Source organism: Nannospalax galili, unplaced genomic scaffold (assembly GCF_000622305.1).
Source record: "Nannospalax galili isolate Female #2095 unplaced genomic scaffold, S.galili_v1.0 scaffold555, whole genome shotgun sequence".
Taxonomy (NCBI): domain Eukaryota; kingdom Metazoa; phylum Chordata; class Mammalia; order Rodentia; family Spalacidae; genus Nannospalax; species Nannospalax galili.
The window spans coordinates 479,228-495,843 of NW_008335583.1; positions in this window are offsets into that span (position 1 = coordinate 479,228).

Sequence of the window (16,616 nt, forward strand, 5' to 3'; positions counted from 1 at the left end):
TGTCCCAAACAGTTGTTGAGCTGAGAAGTTTCTCCAAATTACAGGCGGTAATTACCAGCTTGTGGGGAATGCCACAACACTCTGAGAAGTCGTCTCACTCAGTGTAAGCAATTTCCATTCCAGTGGGTTTGCTCATGCAGTCACACGTACCATATTATGAAGGATTTTAAAGCAAACCCTTCATTTAGTTTCTCCCATAAATGTGACATTAAAAGATAGAATTCTAGATTCCATCATGTAATTTTAGATTCATTTACAGGCAATGAAGTTTTCACATAATCTTTAGAAATTAAATACTAGCTTGAAAAAGGGCTATATGTCTACACTGTTACTTATGTGTTTATAAACATAAATACACATATATCTGTATATGTGTGTGTGTGTGTGTGTGTGTGTGTATGTGTGTGTTTGTATATGCATGAAGGAGGAGATACGGGTAGTGGAAAAAGAAATCTAAGCAGTGAAAAAAAAAAATCCAGACAGTTTGTATAAAAGGCATAAAGGTTGAATATTTGGAGAGGGGGTTAAAAAAAGGTTAAAATTAAGCTTGAAGTGGAATGATGAGCTTCCTGGCTAGCTTTCTGTTGCTATGACAAAACACTGGCCAAAACCAGTTTGGAAAGGGTTTATTTGACTTAAAGCACAGTTCATTATTGAAGAAAGTCAAGGCAGGAACTCAGGGCAGGAACTTGGGGGCAGGAACTGAAAAACAGACCATGGAGGAATGCTGTTTCCTGACTTTCTCCCCTGGCCTGTGCTTAACCTGATTATCATACAAAACAGGATCACCTGGCCGGGATGGCACTGCCCTCAATAAGGCTGGACCCTCCCACCATCAACAATCAAGAAAATGCTCCCACAGACATGGCCACAGGTCAATCAAATAGAGGAAATTCCTCAATTGAGGTTCCCTCCACCCAGGGGTGTCAAGTTGACAACTGAAGCTACATAGCAAAATTGACCCCTTGTCAACTTGACATACAAACAAATCACTATTAAACCACAACTTTTTCATTTCTTATCCCCAAGAGCTCACATTAATATTAACATCACAACAGAAAACAGTACAACTTTAAAAGTCCCAGAGTCCTTAAAAATTCACTATAAAATTCAAAGCCTCTAAAAAGTCACTTAACTGTGGGCTCCTGTAAAATCCAAAACAAGTTAAATACTATCTTGTATCAAAAGGAAAGAATCAGGCACACTTAAGTAAAACCAAAGTCAGGCAATGTAGCTCAACACTGAACATCTGGGATTCACTCATGATCTTCTGGACTCCAAAGGACTTCATCAACTCCACTTCTCTGGCTCTGCTGTCTGCAGCACACACAGCTTGTCTCATAGGCTCCACTCCATACCTACTTCTGCCCTTGTTGATCGTCCCATGGTCCTGAAATCTCCAATATGCTGGGGTCTCTAATAAAAAAAACTGTGGCTTCACCTTCACCCATGGACTCTTCTGGCTTCTCAGGGTGCAAAGCCTCAGATTGTCTCCATGACCCCTTCACGTCTTCAACACCAGAACCATGTAGAAGACTCTTACACATTACCAAGTTCTGCTTCCAGCTTGAGATGGAGGCTCAGAACTCCTCTGGACCACAGCCCCTGTGCTAACCCTAAGGAAATACTTCCCAGAAGATTTTACCATAATGATGCTGGTCTCTTGTTACTCACAGCTGATTTTTTTTCACCTCCAGCGAACTAACATCAAATGTCCCAGTAAAGCAAAGGTTTCACTGCAGTGGTACTAGTCTATTCTTAATCACAGCTGATTCTTCAGCCCCAGCTGACCAGAAACTGCAGATTCTCAATTCAAAATATCACACAAATAGCCCTGATAGTCTCTGCTTCCCTTTGAACCTTCATCGGCCAGGCCTCCATTGTCTACACCACTTTCAGAATTATTTTCCAAGTTCCTATAGAACAGTTTACTGAGCTCCAAGCAAATTTCCAGTCCAAACCTCTCCAAATTTCCATGATCCTCTCAGACATAAATGGTCAGATCTGTCACAGAAGTACCCCATGATCCTGATACCAGTTTTTGTCTTAGTTTGCCTTCAATTGCTGTGATAAAAATACTGACCAAATAAAACTTGGAGAGAAAAGGGATAATTCTATTACATTTCTCAGGTCACCACCATTCATCACTGGAGGAAATTCTTCAACTGAAGTTTTCTCAGCCCTGAGATGTGTCAAGCTGACAACTGAAGCTATCCAACACATAAGGATTCTGTGTAAGACCTCCATCCTGTGTTCTGGAACAGGGACCAGCCTTGGTTAACCTGTGGCCAAACTGGTTTCTACTTCTTGTTTCTAAAAATAAAGTTTTATTGGAGCTCAGTCATACTCAACTGATCACATTTATTGTCATAAGTTGTCACACCACAAAAGCAGAGTTCTTCAGTCTGTTCATGATTGGCCTTCAAAATCTAAAATCTTACATCTTATAGAAAAACTTTACCAAGCCCTGCTTTGAGCTCAGATGAAAGTCTGGTCTCGGGTCTCTGCTGAATGCACAGAATAGCTGCTATGTAGCTGCTGTAATAGCTGTTCATTTGCCAAAATTACTAGATTCATAAGAAAAGTAATATCTCACAGAAAGCAAATTGATTAATACAGGTCACAGTAATACTAAACCTCAACCCCACAAGTAAGAATCTAAAGGAAGCACACTGAGGAAGGTATTGATTGACAGACTGATTGCAAATAAAAACAAAATTTTAAATTAATTTAAAAAATAGCAGAGTTGAAAGATTAGTCATGAAAAATGTGAGTTGAAATGAAATATGAGTGTTACGCTGGATGAATATTCCTCAGGAAGGAGTTTACAACCTTGAGCACTAGCTTGAGGAATTTTCCCAAAAAACAGTAAGAAAAGCTAAATAATGCAGGAGACAGGTAAATAAAAGTATGATTGTCAATGGAGGAAACAGAATTTGAAAAAAGAAAGTATTTGAAGAAACAATGGAGCTAACACTGCTCTGGGACTATTCCAGGTCAAGGAACTGGCTTCATACTAGGAATTGCCACATGAAGTCTAGGAAAGAGTGTGGCCTCTCAGAGATGCACTAGCCAATACACTACACATCCCACTTTATATAACATTTATAATCAGGATGTGTAGTATATTGGCTAGTGACTACACTTCCCTTGTGATTTAATTATCACAGTAAATAGCCATCAGACACAGAGTGTCAGTGTTAGAGAAAAGCATTGACAATCACAAATCTTAAGTGCTGTAACACTTTCAAATGGAAAGTTTTTGAGCCAAGAAAATATAGGAGTAGCTTGGCCAACTTATCTCATTTATAGTTTTATGCCTGTTAATAAAAAATAACAATTTTAATGACAGTGAAACAGGTTTTTAAATAAAAATCCAAATAAAGAGAATCAGTAGTTTTTCTTCATTTTTGTTTTTTGAGTCAGGGCCTAATGCAGTTTGGCTAGCCCCATGCTCACTATGTAGCTGAGGATGTGCCTTGAGCTTCTGAGCCTCCTGCCTCTCTTTCTGAAGTCCCATCATTACAGTTGTGCACCACTGCCAGGGGTTTGAGCCAGCGACCCCTGTATAGTGATGATTGGGGATGAGCAAGCACGCCGTTTGCTAGCCCATGCCACCCCCACTACCGGGGACAATCAGATGCAATAGGGAGCCTAGTCAAGCAGGGACTCATTTATTGCAGGTGTTACAGAACTTATAAAGGCATCTGGAAATTCCCCTCCCCCTCAAGGGTGTATCTTAAGGATGGTCATGCTCTGATCATGCACTCCTCAGCAGTGGAAGTATCCTTCAGACTTTTAAAACAAGTCAGGCCACGCCCCAGTAACTTCCTCTCGGACTTCTGCAAGGTGGGGCCTTTAGGTCCCCACACACCACCAGTGCCTGGCATGAGAATTAATATGTTCATAGTTTATTTGACGGTGTTACTTAGTGATCATAAAACACTGTTTATAATGGTTGGCATCTCCGTTTCAATGAAAACAATGGCTTCAGATAAATGATAATGCATTGTGATGTTTATTTTTAATTGTCAAACTGGTATGACCCAGAATCACCTCAGAAGAGAGCTTCAATGAGGGACTGTCTAGATCAAGTTGGCCTACAGACACACTGTGGTGAGATCAGCCCACTGTGGATGGCACCATTCTCTAGGCAGGAGATGCTGGGCAGTTTAAGAATGGAAAAAAGGAACTGAGTATAAGCAAGCATGCATCCCTTTTCGCTCTGCTCTTGTCTGTGGATGTGATTAGCTGCGTTCCTGCTGCCTTGACTTCCCTGCTATGATGGACTAAAACCTGGACTTGTGAGCTTAAATAAACCCTTTTTCTCCTAAACTGCTTTTCTCAGGGTAATTTATCACAGCAACAGGTAACAAAAATGGGATACTCACAAATTCCTAAAGGGACTCAAAGAATTATCAGATTTTCTTTACAGAAACATGGTAATCCCAAGTCTCAAAGATCAGCCACTGAAATTTTTAATTAAAATAAGCAAATACATTGAAGCAAGACTGACCACATGGTCAAACTGTTTACTATAGAATAACATTTCTAAAGTAGAAAAAAATGGTAATATTGGAACTGTCAGACACTATGTTTAGCATGCCCAAAGAAGTAGAAAGTAAACCTGCAAATATTATTAGAGGACAGTCATCCATGAAACAGCAATGCTGAATGTTTGCATTAAAATATTTGCCAATTTAACTAAAAATTAATAGATTGTATTTATAAGCATATTAGATACATCAGAAAAGAGACTTTTCAAACTGGAAGACAAATCAGAAAATATTCAAAATTAAACATAGAGAAAATAAAATAAAAATAGTAAAATGATACCATGAGACAGAGAAAATGAGAAATTATGAAAACTGTCAGGCATTTTCAAGTTAAAATTTTAATGTGTGCAAATTTGAGACTCTCTTTCTCTCTCTTTCTCTCTCTCTCTGTGGCTATATGTGTGCACATATGTACTACATGTACATATGGAGATAGAAAGACAATCTGTGGCAGTTGGTTTTCTCCTTTCACCATGTAGTTCACAGATACCAAACTAAGGTCGTCAGGCTTGGTGACAAGTGCCTTTACTCACTGAGTCATCACATGGTTCTTACATTTTTTTTTTAGATGGGATCTTTTTGAGATAGGGTCTCCTTGTAGCTCCAGCTGGCCTGGAGCTTGATATGTAGACAAGGCTAGCCTTGATCTCATAGAGATTTGCCTGCCTCTGCCTCCTAAGTGCTTGGACTAAAGGTGAGCTCCACCATACCTGGGTTAAATTTTTTTTTATTACATCTTTATTTTCTCTCTCTCTCTCTCTCTCTCTCTCTCTCTCTCTCTCTCTGTGTGTGTGTGTGTGTGTCTCTCTCTCTCTCCATGCTTGTTCATCCCACAAAACCTATGTAGATGGCAGAAGACAATTTGGGAGAACTGATTCTCTCCATCAAATAAGTGGGGATGGTTACTGAACTCAAGTTTTCAGGCTTGGTGTCAAGAGACTCTAGCCACTGAGCAATCTTGCTGACTCAAATGTCAGATTAAAAAAATAATTAGAACAGCAGCAGCAAAGTTACTCCAAACTTCCATGTAAGAAAATGTGCTAATATCCATGGAAAGAGAAGATTCTGAGACAAACAATATTCATGTGAATTAACTGTCAAAACTCATTATTAAAAGATCCAGTTTTATTTCCCTTATGCTACTTTTGTATATATTTGTACAGAACAGTATATGATCAAAATATCTGTGTGTAAATAAGTAATAAAATAATTATGAATGAAAGTAGAACTTTATTTCTGTTTTCATTGTTTTGAGACACAGTCTCATATGTAGTCATGGCTGGCCTTGAACTTACTTTGTGGAATAGATCAGGCTGGCCTCACAGTGGGGTCATTGTCCCACCTCTGCCTCTTAAGCACTGGTAATACAGGTGTGTGCCACCACACCCATCCCAGAACTATAAGAAAAAATACTTGATGAACAAAATCAAAATAAAATGTTTGAGCTACTGCTCTGAAGGAAATTCACAAAACACATTTCAGATAAAACTCAAGTGGCCTAAGAGAGAATGTTTGGGATAGAAAATAGGAGTGGAAAGGAAAGAAGTAACAAAAGCAGTACTGATTTTTAAAAACACTTTAAATCAATTTTTTGGTGATTTTCATCAAAAATATTTGGTGATATTTAGAGTCCCACTACTGTGCACCACTAAATTTAATGTACTCTGTTATATGTGTATAATAAGGCATATAGTTTAATTTGTGTCCCCAAATGTCCTTCGATGTGGCTCCATCCACTGGAGCCTGGGTAGCCTACCAAGACTCTCATACTTAAATGAGACTATTTCTTCTTTTCTTGGTAGCCACCAGTTGCTAAAATTTCCTTAGATTGGATTGGGGTTTCTTACCCACTTCTCCATGACTGTGCTGGGATTTTGTCTGTTTTCAACTTAATGGGATTTGTGCATGCTGTCATTGTTGCTGTGAGTTCGTATGAGTAACTTTCTGGAAAACTCTGTTTCTTTGTGTTCATCCACCACCTCTTGCTTTTACAATCTTTCTGCCCCCTCTTCCTCAATGATTTGATATAGGTGTCCTATTCAGGGATAAGCACTCTGCAGCTTCATGTTCTCTGCACATTGGCCAGTTGTGGGTTTCTGTGTCAATCACCATCTGCTGCATATGAAAGCTTCTCTGGTAGGAGTTGAGAGATGTGTTAATCAATGGGTATAAGTCGTTAGGAATCAGCTTAATACAACAACTATTTAGTAAAAAAGTAGTATTGGACTCTCAACTATGGCCTGTGATTCATCTAGCCTCAGATTCCTAAGCCAATATCAATGTCAGGTATGGGCTTCATCCTATGAAGTAGATCTTAAATACAATTAGAGAGTGTTGGTAGCTCCCATAATACTCATACCACTATTGCACTGCTGGGCATATCTTGCCAGGCTAGTTGGTGCTATATTTCACAGGATTCATAGCTAGGTAAGGTTAATGATTAATTTTTCCTTCTTGTAGCATACATAGATAACACTTTCTAGCACTATTAAGGCTACCCAGTAGATATAAGTCTCTGAAGTCAGCACCAGCCTGATATCCCCTTGTTTGTTCTAGAGCTCATGTATGTAGTGCCTTAGGGAATAGAGTTTTGCTATCAAGTTCTCATGGGTAACCAAGAGCAGAGATGATGGCCAGCATTGTTTAAGGCTCTATGTTACACCTGGTCAACAGCTTCAAGAGAGGGAGCTCATTCCTGGCACTGAGGTCTTTTTTTCTTTAGCCTATGATGTCTAGAAGGGGAAATGTCCCCCTTTCATAGGATAACTCCTTTTATTCTCCTTTTGTATAATGCATATATATATTCTTTAAGAAGCTTCTATAGTGGTAGGTCCCCAAATGGCTTTTTCTAAAGCTCTTTAGTGTTACTTGTCCCTCCCCATACTACACCTGCCTCCCATTTCCCACCCCATTTAACCCTTTCTACTCTAATGTTCCTCTTTCCCCTTTTATAACACTGAATTTCACAATCCCTCCCAGGAAGCCCCATCCCCATGGCCATTTATTAGTTTCTTGACCTCTCTGGATTTTCAAATTGAAATCTGCATATCTAAGATTTCATAGCTAGCATCCAACTACAAGAAAGAACATGTGACATTTTTCTGGGTCTGTGTTACCACACCCAGGATGATTATTCCCAATTTCATCCATTTATCTACAAATTTCTTAACTTTGTTTTTTTTTTTTTAGAGCTGAATAATATTTCATATGTATATCACCACACTTTTATTATTCATTCCCTAGTTGATGGACATCTAGGTTGTTTCCAGTTTCTGGCTCTTATGTAAAGGGCAGCAATAAATATGGATGAATAGGTATTTCTGTAGTAGGGTATAGAGTCTTTTGGGTATACACCCAAGAGTGGTATGATTGGATCATATAGATCAATTTCAAGCTTTTTGAGGAATCTGTAGTTGATGCACCACTTTGCACTCCCACCAGCAGTGAATAAGAGTTCTCCTTTCTCCTCATACTCACTATAATTTATTGTTTGGTTTTGGACCTTAGTCATTCTGAGTGGGATAAGAAGAAATCTCAAAGTGGTTTTAATCTGCATTTCCCTAATGACTAAAGGGGTTGTATATTTTTTAAAGTCTTGTCAGCCATTTGCTTTGCATATTTAGAGAACTGCCTGTTCAGCTGCTTGTCTTACTTTAAAATTCTTTTTTGATGTTTAGTTTTTTCTGTCTTTGTATATTCTAGATACTAACCATTTTTCAGCGGTGTAGCTGGCAACGATATTTTTCCATTCTGTAGGATGCCTCTTCACTTGAATGATGGTGTTCTTCAATATACAGAATCTCTTTAGCCTCATGTCATTTGTCAATTATTGGATTTAATGCTTGTAGTACAGGTGTCCTGTTTCTAAAGGCTTTTCCTGTGCCTATAAGTTCCAGTGTGCTCCATATTTTCACCTGTATCTGATTCAAGGTGTTGGGTCTTATGTTGAGGTCCATGGTACATTTGGAGTTGAGTTTTGTGCATGATGAAAGATAGGGATCTGATTTTTCATTATTTTAATGTTCTTAACCAGTTTGCCCAGCACCATTTGTTGAACATGCTATCTCTTCTACACTGTGTATTTGTTGTTCCTTTGTTAAAAAAAATCATGTGACTATGAATGTATGGATATAAATCTGGGTCCTCAATACTATTCTACTGATAAATGTGCCTGGTTTTATGCCAGTACTATATGGTCTTTATTACTGTAGCTATGTAGCATAATTTAAGATCATGAATGGTAATGCCTCAAGCAGTTCTTTTACAATTTGTGATTATTTTGGCTATCCTGGTTTTGTGTGTGAGTGTGTGTGGGGGTGTATTTCCATATAAAATTTGAGATTATGTTTCTAATTTCTGTGAATAATTTTGTTGGAATTTTAAGGAAATTACATTCGATTTTTAGATTGCTTTTTGTATGATGGCCATTTTCACAGTATTAATCCTACTGATCCATGAATATGGGAGGACTTTCCATTTTCTCATGTCTTCTTCAATTTCTTTCTTCAGTGTCTTTAAGTTTTTATTGTACCAGTCTTCCACTTTCTTTGTTAGTTTTACTCCAAGATATTTTATGGATTTCTGAGGTTATTGTGAATGGGGTTATTTCCTGGATTTCTTCCTTAGTATATTTATTGGTGTTTTATAGAAAGACCACTGATTTGGAGGTATTAATGTTATATTCTGCTGCTTTGCTGAATGTATTTATCAGTTCTAGGAGCCTTCTGGGATTTTATGTATAGACTCATACCATCTGCAAATAAGGATATTTTCTGTCTTTCCACTCTGTATCCCCTTTATCGCCCTTAGTTTGTCTTATTGTTCTTTCTCAGACTTCAAGCACTATAATGAACAGGAAAGGAAAGAGCACACATCCCTTGTCTTGTTCCTGATTTTAATGGTAATGCTTTCAGTTTTTCTCCATTTAGTATGATGTTGAGTGTGTGCCTGTGTTATAGTACATATTATGTTGAGATATATGTTCTGTCTATGCCTAGGGTCTTCATGAATTTTATCATGAATGGATGCCAGATTTTGTCAAAGGCCTTTTCCACATCTAATGAAATGATCATGTGGTTTTTGTCCTTGAGTATGTTTATGTGGTGGAATAAATTTATTGATTTACCTATATCAAACCATTCCTGCATCTCTGGGATGAAGTCAACTTGATCATAGTGGACAATCTTTTTGATGTATTCTTGCATTTTGTTTGTGAGTATTTTGTTGAGAAATTTTGCATCTATGTCCATCAGAGATATGAGTTTTTATTTTCTTTTTTTTGGGGGGGTGGTCTTTGTATGGTTTTGGTATTAGAGCAATACTGACTTCATAGAGGGAATTTGGGAGTGCTTTTAGTTAATTAATTATTAATTAACTGTTAATTCTTGTTAGTTTGGTGTGTTGTTTTATTAGACCTCTTTTGGTTGATTGTTCTGGGGTTATTTATTGATTATTTATTCTTTATGTCTTTTTTATTTTTATATTTTTAATTTTTTTGGTCTTTTTGAGACAGGGTTTCCCTGTAACCCCAGCTGGCCTGGAACTAACTATGTAGACCAGGCTGGCCTTGAACTCAGAGATCAGCCTGCCTCTGCCTTCCAGGTGCTGGGATTAAAGGCCTGTGCCACCATGCCCAGCCTTCTTTATGTCATTTTAAGAGTGTTTAATCTTCTCTTCTGACCAAAATATTCCATCAAATATTCTATGTAGAGATGGTTTTGTGAACATAAATTCCTTTCATTCATTTTCATTATGAAATGTTTTTCTTTTTCCTTCAATTACAACTGATAGCTTTGCTGTGTATAATAGTGTGGGAGTGTGGGATGTAATCTGTTCTTTTTCTTATATGGCATTGGTCCATGTCCTTCTGGCTTTCATAGTCTCCATTGAAATGTCAGCTGTTACTCTGATCTGCCTTTATATGTAACTTGGTCTTTCTCACAGCTTTCACCATCTGTTTTCTTTGTTCTGTAACTTTAGTGTCTTGACTCTTACATGAGGAATTTCTCTTGTGGTTCCATCTACTTAGTATTTTGTTTGCCTCTTGTATCTTGATAGATATTTCTTTCTCTAAGTTTGGGAAACTTTCTTCTTTGATTTTATGATTATTATTCTAGGCCTGGGATTCATGATTTTTTTCTTTTGTTTGTGCTTTTGTTTTTCTGAGACAGGGTCTCCCTGTATCCCCAGCTGGCTTGCAACTCACTATGGAAACCAGATTGGCCTTGATCTCACAGAGATATGCCTGCCTCTGCCTTTTCCAGTGCTGGGATTAAAGGTGTATGTCACCAGGCCTGGGCTGGGTTTGGTCTTTTTACAGTGACCCAGAGGTCTTGCATATTGCATTCCTGAGTTATTTTAGATTTGACATTTTCTTTGATTGAGCAATCCGTTTTCCAAGGCTTGTCTTCAATATCTGACATTCTCTGTTCCATTTCCCCCACTTTCATTTTGCTTCTTTCCTCTGAGCTTTGTTTGAGTTTCTGAGTTTTTTTATTTCAAGTTTTATTGTAGATTGGCTTTTCTTCAGACATTCTCTTTACTGAGTTCTGTTTTCATGTTTTAAATTATTTTGGTTATTTCACTCAACTGTTGGTTTGTGTTTTCACAGTCTTCATTAATTTTTTATTCATCCCCTCCTTGAGTTCCTTGAAAATATTTATATCACTTTTTGAAATCATGGTCTGGGTTGACTTGATTGACATTCTCAGGAAACATTACCATGAGGTTGCTAGTTTCTGTAGTAGTCATATATTACCTTGATTATTCATGTTGTTTGTAGTTTTTCACTGAGACCTGCATGTCTGTACTTGTGTGGTGGTGTTTCTATGGGCAAGTGATCTCATCCTTGTTGAATGTCTGTTTTTATCTTGTTTGTTGTTTCTCCAACTTATCAAGGTATGGACCCAACTGAGCAGTACTTGGTATTTTGTTTTGAGGCCACCTGCCAAGATTGGAGGGGCTCACAGATCTGGGATGGGCTAGGATCTCCTTGACCTGAGGAAGTCTGAGAAATGAGATAGCATGGTACTATGGAGTCTAAAGGATGGAGGTCTAGACAGTAATTCTGGGATTGGAAAGGATCCAAAAGACCCAAGCTGGGATGAGAGCTGAAGTCAGCACTATTGGTTTTTAAGAATAATAATATCATATAAGGTGAAAATAAAATGAAGGAGGGGCTAGAGAGTTGACTCAGCAGTTAAGAGGACTGACTGTTCTTTCAGAAGACTGGGGTTTGAATCTCAGCTCACACTGTCCAGTTCCAGGGGACCCAACAACCTCTTCTGTTCTCTGTGGGCACTGTGTGACATGGGTGCACTTACACACATGCAGGCAAAACACTCATACAAATAAAACAACGTTAAATAAATCAAAAAATAAAAATAAATTTAATGAAGGATTTAAAAACTACATCCAGAAAGGTGTAAACTGAGAAGTGACTGTGCTTAAGATTGTTGTGTAACAATTACAGAAGTTCTTTAAAACAACAGGATGTTCTAAAGGGAGGTAAATAACAGAAAGTTCTAAAAAGAGGTGAACAAAAAATGTTCTAAAAGAAAAGTAAACAATCCAGGATCTTCAGGAAGTCCCAGAAATTGATGGGATTTACAAGGCCCCTCCACCCCCCAGGCACATAAAAATCCTAAGGACTGCTGGGAGAGCCTCTCAGAGGACTGCTAGGAGAGCCTCTCAGATCAGCTGAAGTGCCTAGAAGAAGCAGAGACCAGCTGAGCTGCCCTAAAGAGGTGTAGACCACCTCAGCTACCTGGAAAAGACACTTTCTAATCTATTGAGCTGCCTTCAGGTCATGCCTTGTGCTTCAGGTTTCCAGCTTCTGGGAGCTGTCATGTATTCTGGGGTGGACTTTGATGATGCAGCTCTCTTTGAGTCATTTCTGCTCCTGTAAGTAACCCCTCAGTAATACTTCTGTAAGTAACCCCAGTAAAACTCACTGGTTCACCAAGGTGATTTTGGTGGTATCCTTACTTTGGTCTGTTGTAGGTTCCCTGTCTGGGGCAAGTGAATATTTGCTCCTGTCTCCTCATGAAGAGTGTTATTCAGCACAGACAGGAAGTCTTCTTTTCCTTCATTTCGTTTTTTCCTTATGACTTTGGGTGATCTCAGGCAGTTTCTAGATATAAAATTAAATTAGTATCTGAAGTAACAGAAAGTGAAAATGGAAACAATATCCAATTAACTCAAAGAGAGAAAAATACCCAAATAAGTCCAAACAAAACTAGTGGTACAGGCTTTTAATCCCAGCACCGGAGAGACAGAGGTAGGTAGGTCTCTGAATTTAAGGCCAGCCTGGTCTCTATAATGAGTTTCAGGCTAGCCAAGGCTATATAGCGAGACCCTGTCTCAAAATAAACAAATAAAATACTCTACAGAAATCATAGTCAAAGACAAAATTACATAGGGCAGAGCAACAGAAATTACACTAATCATGTTATGTGTGAATAGACTGAAAGCTCCAGTTAATACACAATTATTTTTCCTTTTGGGGGGTGGGGTGGGGGCTGGACAGGGTTTCCCTGTAACTCCCAGGTAAACTGGAACTTACATTTAGACAGGGCTGGCCTGGATTTCACAGATCCACCTGTCTCAGCCTATTGAGTGCTGGGATCAAAGGTGTATACTGCCACACCTGGCTATGACACAATTATTTTTAAAGAGTTAAAAAATCAAAAACATTATGATAAAAGGGACTCTAAAAATATCAGGATTCAGAATAGAATGAAAGGACAGCAGGTAATGATCACTTCACACCCACCATAAAGGAACAGAAAGCAGTAAATGCTGCTGCTTGGCTGGCTTTCTCTCGCTCTCTCCTTTTCTTTTTTTGAAATTATTTATTTAATAACCACATAATTAGAAGAAGCATTTCATGACAACAGTATTGACATGTTCAATAACAATTTCCAGAGCTAAGATGCATCTGTTTCAAGATTGGGGCCGTAAATTTTTAGGTTTACAATTGAATTAATACAATTATACAATATTGTACGCAGTATAAAGACATAAAATTAAATGAGATTTTAACCTTTAAAAAAGATATCCATATTAAAATACACAGTTTCATACAGAAAAATTCATTTTTAATGCAATTGACACTAAGATGTTTGCACATGTGTTTCTGATCTCTATATATCTGATCATTACTAGTCACAGTCAATTACTTTCTGAGCTCCTTGTCATCTGAGTATGAATATAAAATCTTCAGATAGACAGCCTTCCTCTCCCACTAGAGCCTCCATACTCTGTCATCCCTGCCACTGTCCACTGTGTATTTCAATGGTAATGTTTTTCATATCTACTAATTATTAAGGAGCAAATTGGTATGCTTTGAAGAATTATTTTTTTAATTTAAAAAAAATTTAATAACTACATGATTGGAAGAAGCATTTCATTACAGCTTTAACATATTCAGTAACACACTCCAGAACAAGGATACATCTCTTTCAAAAGTGGCTGTAAATTTTTAGGTTCACGGTTGAATTAATACAGTTATACAATATTGAACCCAGTATAAACCCTGTAAGATATAAAACTGAATGAGTTTTTACCCTTTAAAGAAGATCTCCATTCAAGATATTGTTTACTACATTTTTTAATATTATAATTTTTTTAGAAGAAGCATATAATAACAGCTTTAACATGCCCAATAACAGTTTCCAGAGCAAAGACACAGCTCCTTCAAAAGTGTATATAAAATTTCTAGATTTGCTGGTGAATCAATACAGTTATACAATATTGAACCCAGTATAAGCTCTGTAAGACATAAAATTGAATGAGTTTTTCACCCTCAAAAAAGATCTCCATTTCATTCTAAAATATACTGGTTCTTACAGAAAGACTCATTGTTTTTGCTACTAACACTGAGAAGTTGGCGCATGCGTCTCCAATCTGTATGTATCTGATTATTGCTAGGCATAATAGTTTGCACTTGGATCCTTGCATCTGTGTATGTCTATAAAGTCATCAGATTTCAATGAAATCAGATTTCAATGGTAATGTTCATCACCTCTACTAATTAAAATGACATAAATTTTTATGCTTCCTCCTCAAATATAATACATTTTTAAAAATTTGTTGATTTTTTTTGTGTGTGTTTTTATATCACACAGAACATCCCAAACCATCTTATTCAACTATATACCCACTTCCCAGATGGCACCTTCCCATAGCCTCCCTCCCCCAACTAGAGCCGTTATACTCTGTTATCCCTGCTACTGTCTGCTGTGTTCTTAGCACCCCCAGATATTCCCTACTACTTGTCCATCTGGTGAATCTAGTCAGCCTATCTAGAGGTCTTTGTTTTAGGAAGGTCAGCTGTTCCTCATCTAGCAGCAATCATTTGTCAATATGCCTTTAGATAAGATTGGGGTCTGCTGTTCATTTTCCCAGTTCTGTGCTGGGTTACTATCTGGGAGTCCTTTGGGTCACCCTGACCAACAACTCAAAAGATGGTATCTCCTATCTGGCATTGTTGCTTGTTATGCAGCCTTTAGCTATACATATGGACTCTTAAAAAATTATATTGCACTGGGCATGGTGGCGCATGCCTTTAATCCCAGGACTTGAGAGGCAGAGGCAGGTGGATCTCTGTGAGGTCAAGGCCAGCCTGGTCTTCATAGTGATTTCCAGGACACCTGGGGCTACAGGGAGACCATATCTCAGAAAGACCAAAAAAAATATATATATATATTGTCCTCTTTAATCTTTGGTTATACTTTCCTTTTGGGTGTTTAAGGCCACGCAGTTTGCCCAGATAAACCAATTTATTTTTTCTCTTAAGATCTTTTGAGGATCTGTTCCTCAGGGGTCACATGGGCTTAGGAGGAGCCCCTGCTCCTTTCTTTTACCAGCTCCATCTATGTGAAGATAAGTCAAAGATCCTACTAAACCATGGCTGGCTTCACTTGGAAGCATGGAGGAAATGGAAATGTTTCCTCTGTGTTGACCCTCCTCTTTGTAAACTGGACACTGGTTCATGTCCATCTTGTAGGGTCTCCTCGGCCTCCTTGATCAAGAGGACAGGTGACTCACCACAATTACAGGACATTTTGGGAGACACTCAGAGTCCCCTTGAACTAGTTGACCTAAGAGGGCAAGGAGCAAAAACTGTCGTTTATGTCCCTCTGACTAAAGTATTATAGACCTCAAAGTATGTCTGTTAAACATCCAAGAAGGTTAGTTCCACCAGACTGGTACTTTTAATTACTGTGTGTCATGTAGATAAATCTTGGGCAAAGACCAATTGTTCTCAGATAAACCTTACCTAGACGTATATTTCTTGATCTGGTATGTATAATTTGTCAGTAGGTTGTAGGAGTAATATGGTTCCCTCTGGTTTTTAAAACTAGCTAGGCATTATTTATCTCTTGCATTGTCTAACCCCTCCATCATGGTTTCCCCAATTAAGGTGCCCCCATTTTCCCCTTTATCCCTTAATAGTACCCTTCTCCTATGGTCCTCCCTCTCTTGAGCTCCTTCTTTCCCTTTATCCCCTAGGTTCCTTGTATACCCTTCCCTCCACCCTCCCTTAAACTAACCCAATTTTCATCCATATCTTCGTTATTAAGGCTTGTTTCCTACTCTTCTTCTCTTTCAGGTTCTTTCTTTTCCTTTACCTCCTTGGTTCCTTTCCATTATCCTCATTCCTGTAGTTATGTCTGGTTACATTCTCATTTATCAGGGTCTGGTTCTAGCATCCACATATGAGGGAGAACATATGTCAATTTTTTTTTTCTGAGTCTGTGTTACTTCACTTAGTATAACAGTTTCTAGTTCCATCCATTTACCTGCAAATTTCATGATTTCCTCTTTCCTTACCACTGAGTAGAACTCCATTGTATACCACATTTTAACTATACATTCATCAGATGAGGGACATTTAGATTGCTTCATTTCTTAGTTAATCTTTGCACTTGAGAGGCAGAGGCAGGCAGATCTCTGTGAGAGCAATGCCAGCCTGGTCTATATAGTGAGGTCCAGGCCAGCTGGTGCTACAGGGAGACCCTGTCTCAAAAAGATCAAAAATACATATATTTTTTATGT